The sequence below is a fragment of the Crotalus tigris genome, unplaced genomic scaffold (assembly GCF_016545835.1).
Source record: "Crotalus tigris isolate CLP2741 ecotype Arizona unplaced genomic scaffold, ASM1654583v1 scf7180000024347.1601321, whole genome shotgun sequence".
Lineage (NCBI taxonomy): Eukaryota > Metazoa > Chordata > Lepidosauria > Squamata > Viperidae > Crotalus > Crotalus tigris.
In genome coordinates, this window is record NW_024100516.1 from 1,334,784 (window position 1) to 1,347,621 (window position 12,838).

Here is a 12,838-nt window from a genome sequence, read left to right on the forward strand (position 1 = left end):
TGGGTGACTTTAGGCCAATCACCAGGAGACGGTGAGTCCTAGTCCTGCCTTAGGGATGAAAGCCGCATCGAGTTCTAGTCTCACCTTAGGCATGAAAGCCAAATTTTTGCCCGTCCCTTTCAGCCCCCCAACCTATCTCACAGGTTTGTTGGCGCAGAGGAAATAAGAGGAGGAAGGGATATTAGCTACCGTACGTTCTCTGCCTTGAATTATTAAGAGCCGAGGTGGCGCAGCAGTTAGAGTGCAGTACTGGAGGCCACTTTAGCTGACTGTGTTCAGCAGGTCAGCGGTTCAAATCTCACCGGCTCAAGGTTGACTCAGACTTCCATCCTTCCGGGGTAGGTAAAACGAGGACCCAGATTGTTGGGGGCAATGTAATATATATATATATATATATATATATATATATATATATATATATATATATATATATATATATATACACATTGCTTACTGGTGTACACCGCTTAGAGAGTGCTTGCACTTAAAGCGGTATATAAGTCTCATAAATAAATAAATAAATAAATAAATTTATAAACACAACAAAGGTGGGATTTAAAATAAATAAATCTGAATTTCTGCGCACTGAGTGGAAATGCTGAGGATGGCACTGAAACAGACATCTATGACGAACAGAAACCAATCGGACTGGCGGGGTTTCCCCCTTGCTAGCAAATCAAACAAAAATTAGGAAGAGAATCCATCCAGGGAAGTGTTGGAATAGATTTCAATGCTTGTGACCTCAGGCAAATAATCAGTTCTAACTTTTCAGAGATCTCCTCATGCAGCCAGGTCAGGAAATAACAGTTTGATCTAATAAAAAAATAAATAAATAAGGAAAATAAATAAATAAATGGTTATGTTTAGCCTTGAGAAGAAAAATGGTTGCTTTCCTCACCTCTTTGCCTGAATTTGCCATAATTGTGTTGCAAATAGCACAAGCTTCCGCCTTCTACGAAAAAAAAAAAATCCCTAGTTTTCAATTAACCTGGTTAGTCAACCTGCCCAGGTTGAGTTTGACATGAGTCCCCTCCAGAAACATAAGGTGAGTTCACATGTCACCTTAATGTGAGAATCTAATATTAGTGTTCTTTCAACCATGGTTTATGGCAGGGGTCTTCAAACTTGCCCTTTTTATGACTTGTGGACTTCAACTCCCAGAATTCCTCAGCCAGGCATGCATGCCTGGCTGAGGAATTCTGGGAGCTGAAGTCCACAAGTCATAAAAAGGCCAAATTTGAAGACCCCTGATTTAGGGTTTTGTTTCTGAATCTAGTTAATTGTGGCTTATTGAACAAACTATGGTTAAAGTCTAAATTATGGCAGTGTGTGAATGAAGGTATTTATTCCTTCAGTTTCCTTCACAGCCATTTGTCTGAAATGGTATAGGGTTTCCTACCTGAGCAGGGGGTTGGTCTAGATGACCTTCAAGGTCCCTTCCAACTTTGTTGTTGTTGTTGTCATTGTTATTATTATTATTATTAATCATCGCACAGTCATCCAGATGTTCAGAGTGGATTTGGTATGTTGTCTACCTATTGAGTCCTTCCCAAGGACCTGGGATGGGCAGAGGTGGATGTTTGATGGTATCACAGATCTCGTCACAGGATGGAAGCAGTTCCTAGTAAGGCTGCCTTTTGCAATTGACCAATGGTGAATTTGTCAATGCCAATAGTGTTCAAGTGGTGCTCCAGTTGTTTTGGGATTGCACCCAAGGCGCCTATGACTATTGGTACTACCCTTGCTTGCCTTTGCCACAGTCTTTCTATTTCTATTTGTAGGTTTTTGTATTTTGTTATCTTCTCCAGTTCTTTCTCATCTATTCTGCTGTCTCCAGGCACTGCCACGTCCACTATCCAGACTTTTTTGTCTTTCTTATCGACAATTGTTGTTGTTGTTGATGATGATGATGCAACGGCGTTTAAGAGCCTCTATAGTGGATTATCTATTCAATTGAAACTGGAGCCACTCAGCTTGAAACTAGTCATCTAGTCCAACCCCCTGCTCACTTGGGAAACCCTATATCATTTCGGACAAATGGCTGTCCAGTCTCTTCTTAAAAACTTCCAGTGTTGGAGCATTCAGAGCTTCTGGAGGCAGGTAGTTCCACTGGTTAATTGTTCTCACTGTCAGGAAGTTTCTCCTTAGTTCTAGGTTGCTTCTCTCTTTGGTTAGTTTCCATCCTTGGAAACTAAACATACACACACACACACACACACACACACAAATACTGATATTAATCACTGTCTGTTTTGAATACATAGGGGAAAGAAGGAATTTAGCTGCAGAAGTTGCTGAAAGTTACAAAACAGCTGTGACAAGACAAAAGGAGAGGAATGCACAAAATTGGAGTGTCTTAAGGTATTTCATAACTTTAGTCTGAGCTGGCTCAGGAGCAGACGGAAATTCTGTACCAAAAGATGAGCTAATAAAGCAACAGAAAAACCACCAAACGGAAAGTGAAAAAAAGAAAGAGGCATCAGCAGAAATGGAAAGAAGAAACAGATTCCCCCCCCCTCCACACACAGGATGAGTTGGAAGAAAGAAAAGGGCGTCGCAAAATATGACTTCGCAAAAAGCTCTGTGTAAGCTGGGATCCACCCACTAGGGAGGCTTCCCGGAATGAAGGAAGGCAAAAGGTTTTGGCTGGGCAGACATGGGTAAGTCTTCAACTTGCAATCACAATTCAGGCTGATGCCGCTAAGCAAAGCAGTTGTTAAACGAGTCCTGCTTCGTTTTACAACCTTTTTTGGCCACCGTGAATCATGCCGTCGTTAAGCAAATGAGAGTTCCCCCATGGACTTTGCTTGTTGGAAGCTGGCTGGGAAGGTCCCAAATGGTGATCACATGATCCCATCACATCATAAAGCAGCTGTCATGACAATCACTTGACCATGAGCCAGCCATGTGCAGCAACACCGAAAAAGCTAATACAATCCTGGGTTGTATAAACAGAGGCATAGAATCAAGATCACTTGAAGTATTGGTTCCGCTTTATAAAGCCTTAGTAAGGCCACACCTCGAATACTGCAGCCAGTTTTGGTCACCATATCACAAAAAAGATGTTGAGACTCTGGAAAAAGTGCAGAGAAGAGCAACTAAGACAGTGGTTCTCAACCTGTGGGTCGGGACCCCATTTGGGGTCGAACGACCATTTCACGGGGGTCGCCCAACAACGCAGTCCGCCATTTTTTTCCCTTTTCCTTAGCTGTGCTACTCCCTTTTATTCTATTGGCTTTTGAAAGCCAATAGAATAGACTCTCTTGAATAGAGTCTAATTGTATTGGCTTTCAAAAGCCAATAGGAATTGTCCAGGCTGTCTCTGCCCTGCTGAGCCCGCCTAAAGTCCCATTCTGCAAACGGTGCTGCACCAGTTGAGTAGTCCTCGACTTACGACCGGCTGAGTAGTCCTCGACTTACGACCGGTTGGGGGTCACGGCATTAAAAAGGTTGAGAACCACTGAACTAAGATGATCCAAAGGCCTGGAGACCAAAACATACGAAGAACGGCTGCCGGATTTGGGTTTGGCTAGTCTAAAGAAAAGAAGAAACAGGGGAGACATGATAGCAGTGTACCATATCTGAGGGGCTGCCACAAAGAAGAGGGGGTCACATTATTCTCCAAAGCATTAGAAGGAAAGACAAAAAACAGTGGTTGAAAACTGACCAAGGAGAAAAGCAACCTAGAACTAAGGAGAAACTTCCTAACAGTGAGGACAATTAACCATTGGAACAGCTTGCCACCAGAAATCATGGGCGCTCCATCACTGGAGGTTTTTAAGAAGAGAGTCACTTGTCTGAAATGGTATAGGATGAGCAGGGGGCTGGACTAGAAGACCTCCAAGGTCCCTTCCAGTTCTATTCTATTCTAACTTATTTGCCACTTGGCCTAATTTTGATCACGTGGCCACAAGATCCCAACGTGAAGATGGTGGCATGAGCTGGCTGGGAGTTGAAGTCCATTCATCTTCAAGTTGCCAAGCTTGTGGAATCACCAGGTTGGAGACTCCAGAACCATGGTAGGCAGCAACCTACCCTCATCCCATCATCCTCACGAGCTGATCCTAAGGCAGGGGAAGGCAACCTTGGCTCTTTTATGACCCGTGGACTTCAACTCCCAGAATTCCTGAGCCAGCATGGGGAAACTATGGCCCCCTCAGGACCCGTGGACTTCAACTCCCAGAATTCCTGAGCCAGCATGGGGGAACTATGGCCCCCTCATGACTCGTGGACTTCAACTCCCAGAATTCCTGAGCCAGCATGGGGGAACTATGGCCCCCTCATGACTTGTGGACTTCAACTCCCAGAATTCCTGAGCCAGCACGGCTCAGCTTGGAAACCTCTCCCTTTCCCCTCAGCATGGCTGGCTCAGGAATTCAAGAACCCGGGGACAGCCCTGCGGTGTAGGCTCCAGTGTTCTGAATCTCCAGGTGCCCCCATGGCCAGCTGGGGTGTCAAGGCTGCTAACATTGGACGTTTTTGCATTGACAACAGATGGAAATGTAGTCATTTTTTCCCTTTCGCTTTTAGATGATGCTGGGAGCGGGGGGGGGGGAATGTGAACGAGAGTCCAGCTAGACATAACAACACTAAACCTAGCCTGAGAATCAAGGTTATTGAAATCGGAGATAATAAAGAATTGGCTCTGGCTTCAAGCTAATTGGGGGATGTGATTTATGACTGTCAATTGGAGGAGGGAATTGTGCTTTGATACTAGGTGCTCAGGGGAGGGGAATTCAGTTTTTGGCTTCGATTATGTAGTGCCGATATTATGCTACTCGAATAAAAGATTCTTTAAGGTAAACAATGCTTCAAAGTTCTTTTGAAGAGTTTCATCTGTCGGAAACATGACAGCCCTGCAGTGTAGGCTCGTGTTCCGAATCTCCAGGTGCCCCCATAGCCAGCTGGGGTGGGTTTCAAGCTCTCTTATTCTTCTCCAGGTTCAACTTGAACTCCTCTGTCCTGTCCCAGATTATCTGAAAGAGTAGACAGTCCTCAACTTACAACAATTTGTTTCAGGACCGTTCAGAGTTACAACGGCGCTGAAAAAAAAAGTAACTTATGACCGTTTTTCACACTTATGACCGTTGCAGCATCCCCAGAGTCACGTGATCGAAATTCAGATGCTTGCCAACTGACTCATAATGATGACAGTTGCAGTGTCCTGTGTGTGTGTGTGTGTGTGTGTGTGTGTGTCACACGATCCCCTTTTGCGACCTTTTGACAAGCAAAGTCAGGAAAACCGGATTCACTTAACACGCCTTTTTACTAACTTAGTAACAGTAACATTTGTAACAATGACTATATGTAGGACAAACAGGCAGAAGACGGGCAGATTGCACGCACAAACACCAACTAGCAGAAGATATGATTTATATAGAATATAGAATAGAATAGAGCTGGAAGGGACCTTGGAGGTCCTCTAGTCCAGCCCCCTGGTCAAGCAGGAGAACCTATACCGTCTCAGACAAGTGACTGTCTAGCCTCTTCTTGAAAACCTCCAGTGATGGAGCACCCACAATGTCTGGTGGCAAGCTGTTCCACTGGTTGATTGTCCTCACTGTCAGGAAGTTTCTCCTTAATTCCAGGTGCTTCTCTTTGGTCAGTTTCCAACCATTGTTTCTTGTTTTGCCTTCTGGTGCTTTGGAGAATAGGTTGACCCCCTCTTCTCTGTGCCAGCCCCCCAAATATTCGAAGACTGCTATCATAATAACAGAATGGCAGAGTTGGAAGGGGCCTTAGAGGTCTTCTAGTCAAGCAAGAGACCCTATACCAAGGATAGGCAACCTTGGCTCTTTTATGACTGGTGGACTCCAACTCCCAGAATTCCTGAGCCAGCCACACTTAGGGGAAAGGGAGAGGTTTCTAAGCTGAGCCCTGCTGGCTCAGGAATTCTGGGAGCTGAAGTCCACGAGTCATAAAAGAGCCAAGTTTGAAGACCCCTGGTTTAAATATTTAAATATTTTTTTCTCACGGTCACATGATCAAAATTCAGGCATTTGGGCAGGGGTAGGCCACCTTGGCTCTTTTATGATTTGTGGACTTCAACTCCCAGAATTCCTGAGCCAGCCATGCTGAGGAGAAAGGGAGAGGTTCCCATGCTGAGCCCTGCTGGCTCAGGAATTCTGGGAGTTGAAGTCCACGAGTCATAAAAGAGCCAAGGTGCCTACCCCTGCCCTATACCATTTCAGACAAATGGCTGTTCAGTTTCTTTTTTTAAAAAAAAACAAAAAACCATAATTTCTGGTGGCAAGCCGTTCCACTGGTTAATTGTTCTGACTGTCAGGAAATTCCTCCTTAATTCCTTGACGAGTTTCCATGCATTGCTTCTCGTCCTTCCTTCTGGTGCTTTGGTGAACCCCCTCTTCTTTGTGGCAGCCCCTCAAATACTGGAACACTGCTGTCATATCTCCCCTATTTCTTCTTTTCTAGCCAGACCCAATCTATAGACCAGTGGTTCTCAACCTTTTTAATGCCGCGACCCCCAACCGGTCGTAAGTCGAGGACTACTCAACTGGTGCAGCCCCATTTGCAGAATGGGACTTTTGGCGGGCTCAGCAGGGCAGAGACAGCCTGGACCATTCCTATTGGCTTTGGAAAGCCAATAGAATGAGACTCTGTTCAAGAGAGTCTCTTCTATTGGCTTTCGAAAGCCAATAGAATAAAAGGGAGTAGCACAGCTAAGGAAAAGGGGAAAAAAATGGTGGACTGCGTTGTTTGGCGACCCTGGTGAAATGGTCGTTCGACCCCAAATGGGGTCCCGACCCACAGGTTGAGAACCACTACTATAGACAGATTTTAGTTTTAATGGGGAAAAATCTAGACCAAGCCAGATCCAAAAAATGCGAGGAAATTTCTAGAAGCCTGACCCTCTGACAAATCAGCCCTCAACAGACACAGACCTTAACAGCATCTATAGACTATGCAAAAGAGACCATTAACCAGGGCAAAAAGGGAACAAAAAGACCCCAGTAATCAGCTTTCAGATCAGCATAGATTAACTCCAAGGTCACCTTCAGATCAACCATCAAGAAGTAAACAATACCCCAGTCAAAGAAGAGTAAAGAGCCCAAACCAAGAATCTCTTAAGACCACCCCCAGCAACAGGGGCAGGGCAAGACACCAGAACATAACCTGAATGCAAATCCTACTCCTTACTAGCAGCGATGAGGTTACTTCAGTTTGGATAATAAAACATCTGCAAAAAAACACAAGCCGGTTCAGAGAGCATCCTCACTTAACAACGGCAGGAAGAAAGCTCATAGGATGAGACCTTAACAAAGGTCTCGCTTAGCAACAGAATTTGGGGGCTCCATTGTGGTTCGTTAAGTCGAGGACTTCCTGCCTGAGCAGGGGGTTGGACTAGAAGACCTCCAAGGTCCCTTTTAACTTTGTTGTGTTTCCCCCCCCACCCCCGCTCAATCCCTGCCTGCATCCTCCTCCTCCTAGCCCTTTCCTTGCACACCACTTTGGGGACCCTGCTGGGGGGCACAGGGGGAGGCTGGAGGTGGGGGCGAGAGCCGCAGGTCCAGATCAGCAAAGAGGGGTGACAATTGGCTGGCCGGCCCACCCCTTCTTTTGTGGGGTGGGGGTGGGAGAGGGGCATGCAGGAGGAGGAAGGGGGGGCACTGTGGGTCTGGCTTGGCAAAGCTGGGGGGGGATACCTTTCCTTGGTCGCCCCTCCCACGCCTCCTCCTCGCCCTTTCTTTCCTCCAGCCAAGGGGGCATGCAGGAGGAGGGGGGCAACTTAGGTCCAACTGGGCAAAGTGGGGAGAGGTGTCCAGGGATTCCCCCCCCACTGCCCCTCCTTGCTCAACACTCAACACCTGGGGGGCAGGTGAGTAGAGCAGGGGAGATGCTGGAGGAGTCAGGGAGGGTGTCCCAGGTTTGGCTGGTCAAAGGGGGGGGGACACAGCTGGATGCCCTTTCCCGCAACTCCTCCTCCTTTTGGGGGAGGGGGCACAGGGGGGATGGAGGGGCCAGGGGCTGGCTGGGCCAAATGAAGAGGGGGGGGGGGGACAGCTGGCTGGCCTTCCCTCTTCTTCCTCTAGGTCAGTGGTTCTCAACCTGTGGGTCGGGACCCCATTTGGGGTCGAACGACCATTTCACGGGGGTCGCCAAACAACGCAGTCCGCCATCTTTTCCCCCCTCTTTTCCTTAGCTGTGCTACTCCCTTTTATTCTATTGGCTTTTGAAAGCCAGTAGATAGACTCTCTTGAATAGAGTCTCATTCTATTGGCTTTCAAAAGCCAATAGGAATTGTCCAGGCTGTCTCTGCCCTGCTGAGCCCGCCAAAAGTCCCATTCTGCAAACGGTGCTGCATCAGCTGAGTAGTCCTCGACTTACGACCGGTTGGGGGTCGCGGCATTAAAAAGGTTGAGAGCCACTGCTCTAGGTGTTCCTTCTTCGCCCATCACTTTGGACCCCCAGGAAGAAGCTTTGGGGTTCCCACTGGGGCTGCTGGTGGCGGTGGCGGAGGGGGGGGAGAGATGCTGTGGGTCCGGCTGGCCCAAGAGAGGGGGAGCAACAGAGTGCCCCCCTCTGCTGCCCCTCCTCCTGATCCTGGTGCACCACTTCAGACCCCTGCGGGAAATCTTGAGGGGGGGGCACAGGAGGGGATGCTGGAAGTAGGGGTGCCCCGGTCATCTGGGCCAAGCAGGAGGGGGGAGGGGAACATACTGCCTCTTCTGCCCCCCCTCCGGCTCCTTTCCTTCCTTCCTTGTGTACTCCTTTGGGAAATCTTTGGGGGGGGCACAGGGGGGAAGCTAGAGGTGGGGGCGCTGCGGATCCATCTGGGCCAAGCGAGGGGGGGGCAACAGACTGCCCCCTCTGCTCCCCCTCCTCCTGATCCTTGTGCACCCCTTCATCTTTGGGGGGGCACAGGGGGGATGCTAGAGGTGGGGGCGCCATGGTTCCGTCTGGGCCAAGCGGGGGGGCAGTCTCCCCCTTCTATTCCTTCCTCCCGCACCCCTTCGGAACCCCCGGGGGGAATCTTGGGGGGGAGGATGCTAGAGGTGGGGGCGCCGCAAGTCCATCTGGGCCAAGCGGGGTGGGGGGGCGGAACATACTGCCTCCTCTGCCCCCCCTCCTCCCGCTCCTTTCCTTCCTCGCACACCCCTTTGGACCCCCGGGGGGGGGAGGCAACAGACTGCCCCCTCTGCTCCCCTTCCTCCTGATCCTTATGCACCACTTTGGAGTCCTGTGGAAAATCTTTGGGGGGGGGCACGGGGGGGGATGCTAGAGGTGGGGGCGCCGTGGTTCCGTCTGGGCCAGGCGGGGGGGGCAGTCTCCCGCGTCTATTCCTTCCTCCAGCACGCGCTGGGCCAAGAGGGGGGGGCAACAGACTAACCCCCCCCCCGGTTCCTCTCCTCCTTCCTCCCTCCCTCTCCTTTCCTATCTGGCGCATCCCTTCGGAGCCCCGTGGAGGGGGGGGTCCTCGGGGGGTCCCAGCGGGGCTGCCGGCGGCGGGGGCGCGGCGGGGCCGGCCGGGCGAAGCAGGGGGCGGGCACAGCTGGCCGGCCGCCCCTCCCGCTCCTCCTCCTCCTCCCGGGCTGGAGCCGCGCCTGATGTAATTTCCGAGCAAGCCGCGCGCCCAGGCCCCGAAAACGAAACTGGAGCCGCCCTCAAAAAGAGCGGCGGCGGACAGCGCTGCCACCAGTCGCCGGCAGACCGAGCAGGCTCTCCATCCCTCCGCCGGCGCATCGCTCCGGAGCCCCGCCGGGTAAGCAGAGCCGCCGCCGGGGTCTCCCGCCCGGGAAGAAGGCAGGAGCCGCCTCCGCTTCGCTTCTCTTCGCTTCCCTCCGCTCCGCTTCGCTTCGCCCCGGGAAAGTTGCGAAGAGGCGCCCGGCCGGCTCGGGGAAAGGAAGGGAAGGGGCGATGTGGGGGGGGGGTCGTGGAAGAGGAAGAGAGGGTGGGGGAGGACACCGATCTGGCCCCCTCCTCGCCCACGTGGCCGGATTGGGCCATCGGGGAGGGGGGGTGGCATCGGCTGCTGAGGATGCCCCTCGGGGGGGGGGGTTGGTCTTTCTTTGGGGAGGGGGCAGCAGAGGGACCCCCCCAGACCCCCAGAGGAGCTAAAGGAAGCGAGGCATTCAGGATGCTTGGGGTGAGGGTGGGGGGATGGGGATGATGGGGGGGGGGGAATGGGTGGGAGGCATCTCTGGGATCCGGCCGATCGCCGCCGCCCTGCTGCCCTGGGGGGGGGGAGAACTACAATTCCCATCCGCCCCAGCTGGCAGGGCCAGGAAGGAGGGAGACACGACGGTGATGGCGGGGTGGGGGTGTTTTGAAAAGGGGCGCTTGGTTTTGGATCGGACAGGAAAGAAAAGAAAAGCATCTTTGCTGGGGGGGGGCAAGGGGAGAGAGGGGGGGAACGCAGCTCCCCCTCCCCCCCGCGGAGTTTTTTTTTTCAATTTGGGGCTGAAATGTCCTCCTTTGGGGGGGGGGAGGTTCGCCCACTTTGGGGGTGTCCCTAGGAAGATGCGCACGGCGCGCTTCTGGCACCCCGAAAGACGCGTCTTTTTTTTCCTACCAGCTGGAAGCCTCGGTGCAAACTCCTAGCGACCTAGCCCATGCTGCTGCTGCTTCCCCCTCGGGTCGGACTACAAGTCCTATTTCTCCCGGCCAACCTGGGGCAGCAGCCGCGCCGGGATGGCCACACCTGTGGAATTTCCATCCCCATGGAAGTCAGGGTGCAGTTTGGGCTGGCGGCGACTTTTTTTTTGGGGGGGGGAGACATGTCTAGTTAGGTTGGGTTGAAGCGGGACACCCCAAAAAGTGGGATAATCTCCGGGACATGTGAAGAATTGTAGAATCCTAGGCTGGAAGGGACCTTGGAGGTCTTCTAGTCCACCCCCGCCCAAGGCAGGGACTTTGTTTTTTCTTTGTTTGTCTCCTGCCTTTATTGTGTTAAGTGAATATATCCAATGCACCTCCCTCTTTCTATTTTCCCTATAACAACAACCCTGTGGGGTGGGCTGAGAGAAAGGGACTGACCCAAAGTCACCCAGTCAGCTTTCATGCCTCAGGCAAGACTAGAACCCACTGTCTCCTAGTGATTGGCTCAGAGCCACCCAGTCAGCTTTCGTGGCTAAAGTAGGACTTGAACTCAGAGTCTCTGGCTTTCTAGCCTGCTGCTTTGACCATTAGGCCAGACTTCCTGCTTTCTCTCCCAGTCTTCTCTGTGTTCCTGGTTTGGGGCTGTAAATTTTCAGCCTGCCCATCTGTCCTTCTGAAATTTAATCTCATCCCCTGAAGACTTCAAGGCTGTTTATGTGGGAAGAAGAGCATTTAAATTACGCATTTCCTCTTGGTAAAGCAAACAATCAAGCTGAGAGATAAGGACTGGGGCTTAAGCTTTGGGCTGCTAAACCATTCTGGGACTTGCAGCATGCAAGCCCAGCCAATTGTAGTTTCTTCAACAAGCTAGTTTCTTTCCCCTTCCACAAGCCAGGATTTAGTGCAGTGCGCCAGCACAGTCTGAGCAGTGAACATGAGAAGGTGGGTCTTCCCGTGGTTTTGCCCATAGCAACTGTAATATAGGTGGTATTAATATAGGCACCTGGCTCAATAGCACAACTGTGAGAGGGATCTTGGGGTCCTGCTGAACAATCAATAGGAGCCAGCCGTGTGCGGCAGCTGCCAAAAAAGCCAACACAGTCCTAGGCTGCTTTAACAGACAGATAGAATCGTGTGAAGTTTTAATATCACTTTATAAGGCCTTGGTAAGCCCATATTTGGAATACTGCATCCAGTTTTAGTTGCCACGATGTAAAAAAAAAAAAAAAGATGTTGAAACAGCTTGCCTCCAGAAGTTGTGGGCACTCCATCACTGGAGATTTTTAAGAAAAGTCTGGACAGCCAATTTGTCTGAAATGTTAGAATAGAATAGAATAGAATAGAATAGAATAGAATAGAATAGAATAGAATAGAATAGAATAGAATCATGGAATGGAATGGAAAGGAATGGAATGGAGTAGAATAGAATAGAATAGAATCATGGAATAGAATAGAATAGAATAGAATAGAATCATGGAATGGAATGGAATAGAATAAAATAGAATCATGGAATAGAATAGAATAGAATCATGGAACAGAATAGAATAGAATAGAATCATGGAATGGAATGGAATAGAATAGAATAGAATCATGGAATGGAATGGAATAGAATAGAATAGAATCATGGAATAGAATAGAATAGAATAGAATCATGGAATGGAATGAAAGGAATGGAATGGAGTAGAATAGAATAGAATAGAATAGAATCATGGAATAGAATAGAATAGAATCATGGAATGGAATGGAATAGAATAAAATAGAATCATGGAATAGAATAGAATAGAATAGAATCATGGAACAGAATAGAATAGAATAGAATAGAATCATGGAACAGAATAGAATAGAATAGAATAGAATCATGGAACAGAATAGAATAGAATAGAATAGAATAGAATAGAATAGAATCATGGAACAGAATAGAATAGAATAGAATCATGGAATGGAATGGAATACAATAGAATAGAATAGAATCATGGAATGGAATGGAAAGGAATGTAGTAGAATAGAATAGAATAGAATAGAATAGAATAGAATCATGGAATAGAATAGAATAGAATAGAATAGAATCATGGAATGGAATAGAATAAAATAGAATCATGGAATAGAATAGAATAGAATCATGGAACAGAATAGAATAGAATAGAATAGAATCATGGAACAGAATAGAATAGAATAGAATCATGGAATGGAATGGAATAGAATAGAATAGAATAGAATCATGGAATGGAATGGAATAGAATAAAATAGAATCATGGAATAGAATAGAATAGAATCATGGAAC

The 12,838-nt window shown here is 49.0% G+C and overlaps 1 protein-coding gene across 2 annotated transcripts in view; it reads left to right on the plus strand.

Moving 5' to 3' along the window:
* Nucleotides 1-9,579: 9,579 nt before the first annotated feature.
* HELZ2 (helicase with zinc finger 2) overlaps nt 9,580-12,838 on the plus strand; it is a 77,779-nt gene continuing 74,520 nt past the window's right edge. For both annotated transcript variants that reach the window (XM_039326938.1, XM_039326939.1), the window contains exon 1: nt 9,580-9,721. The gene's annotated coding sequence lies outside the window, so the exon portion shown is untranslated. The remainder of the gene's footprint in view (nt 9,722-12,838) is intronic.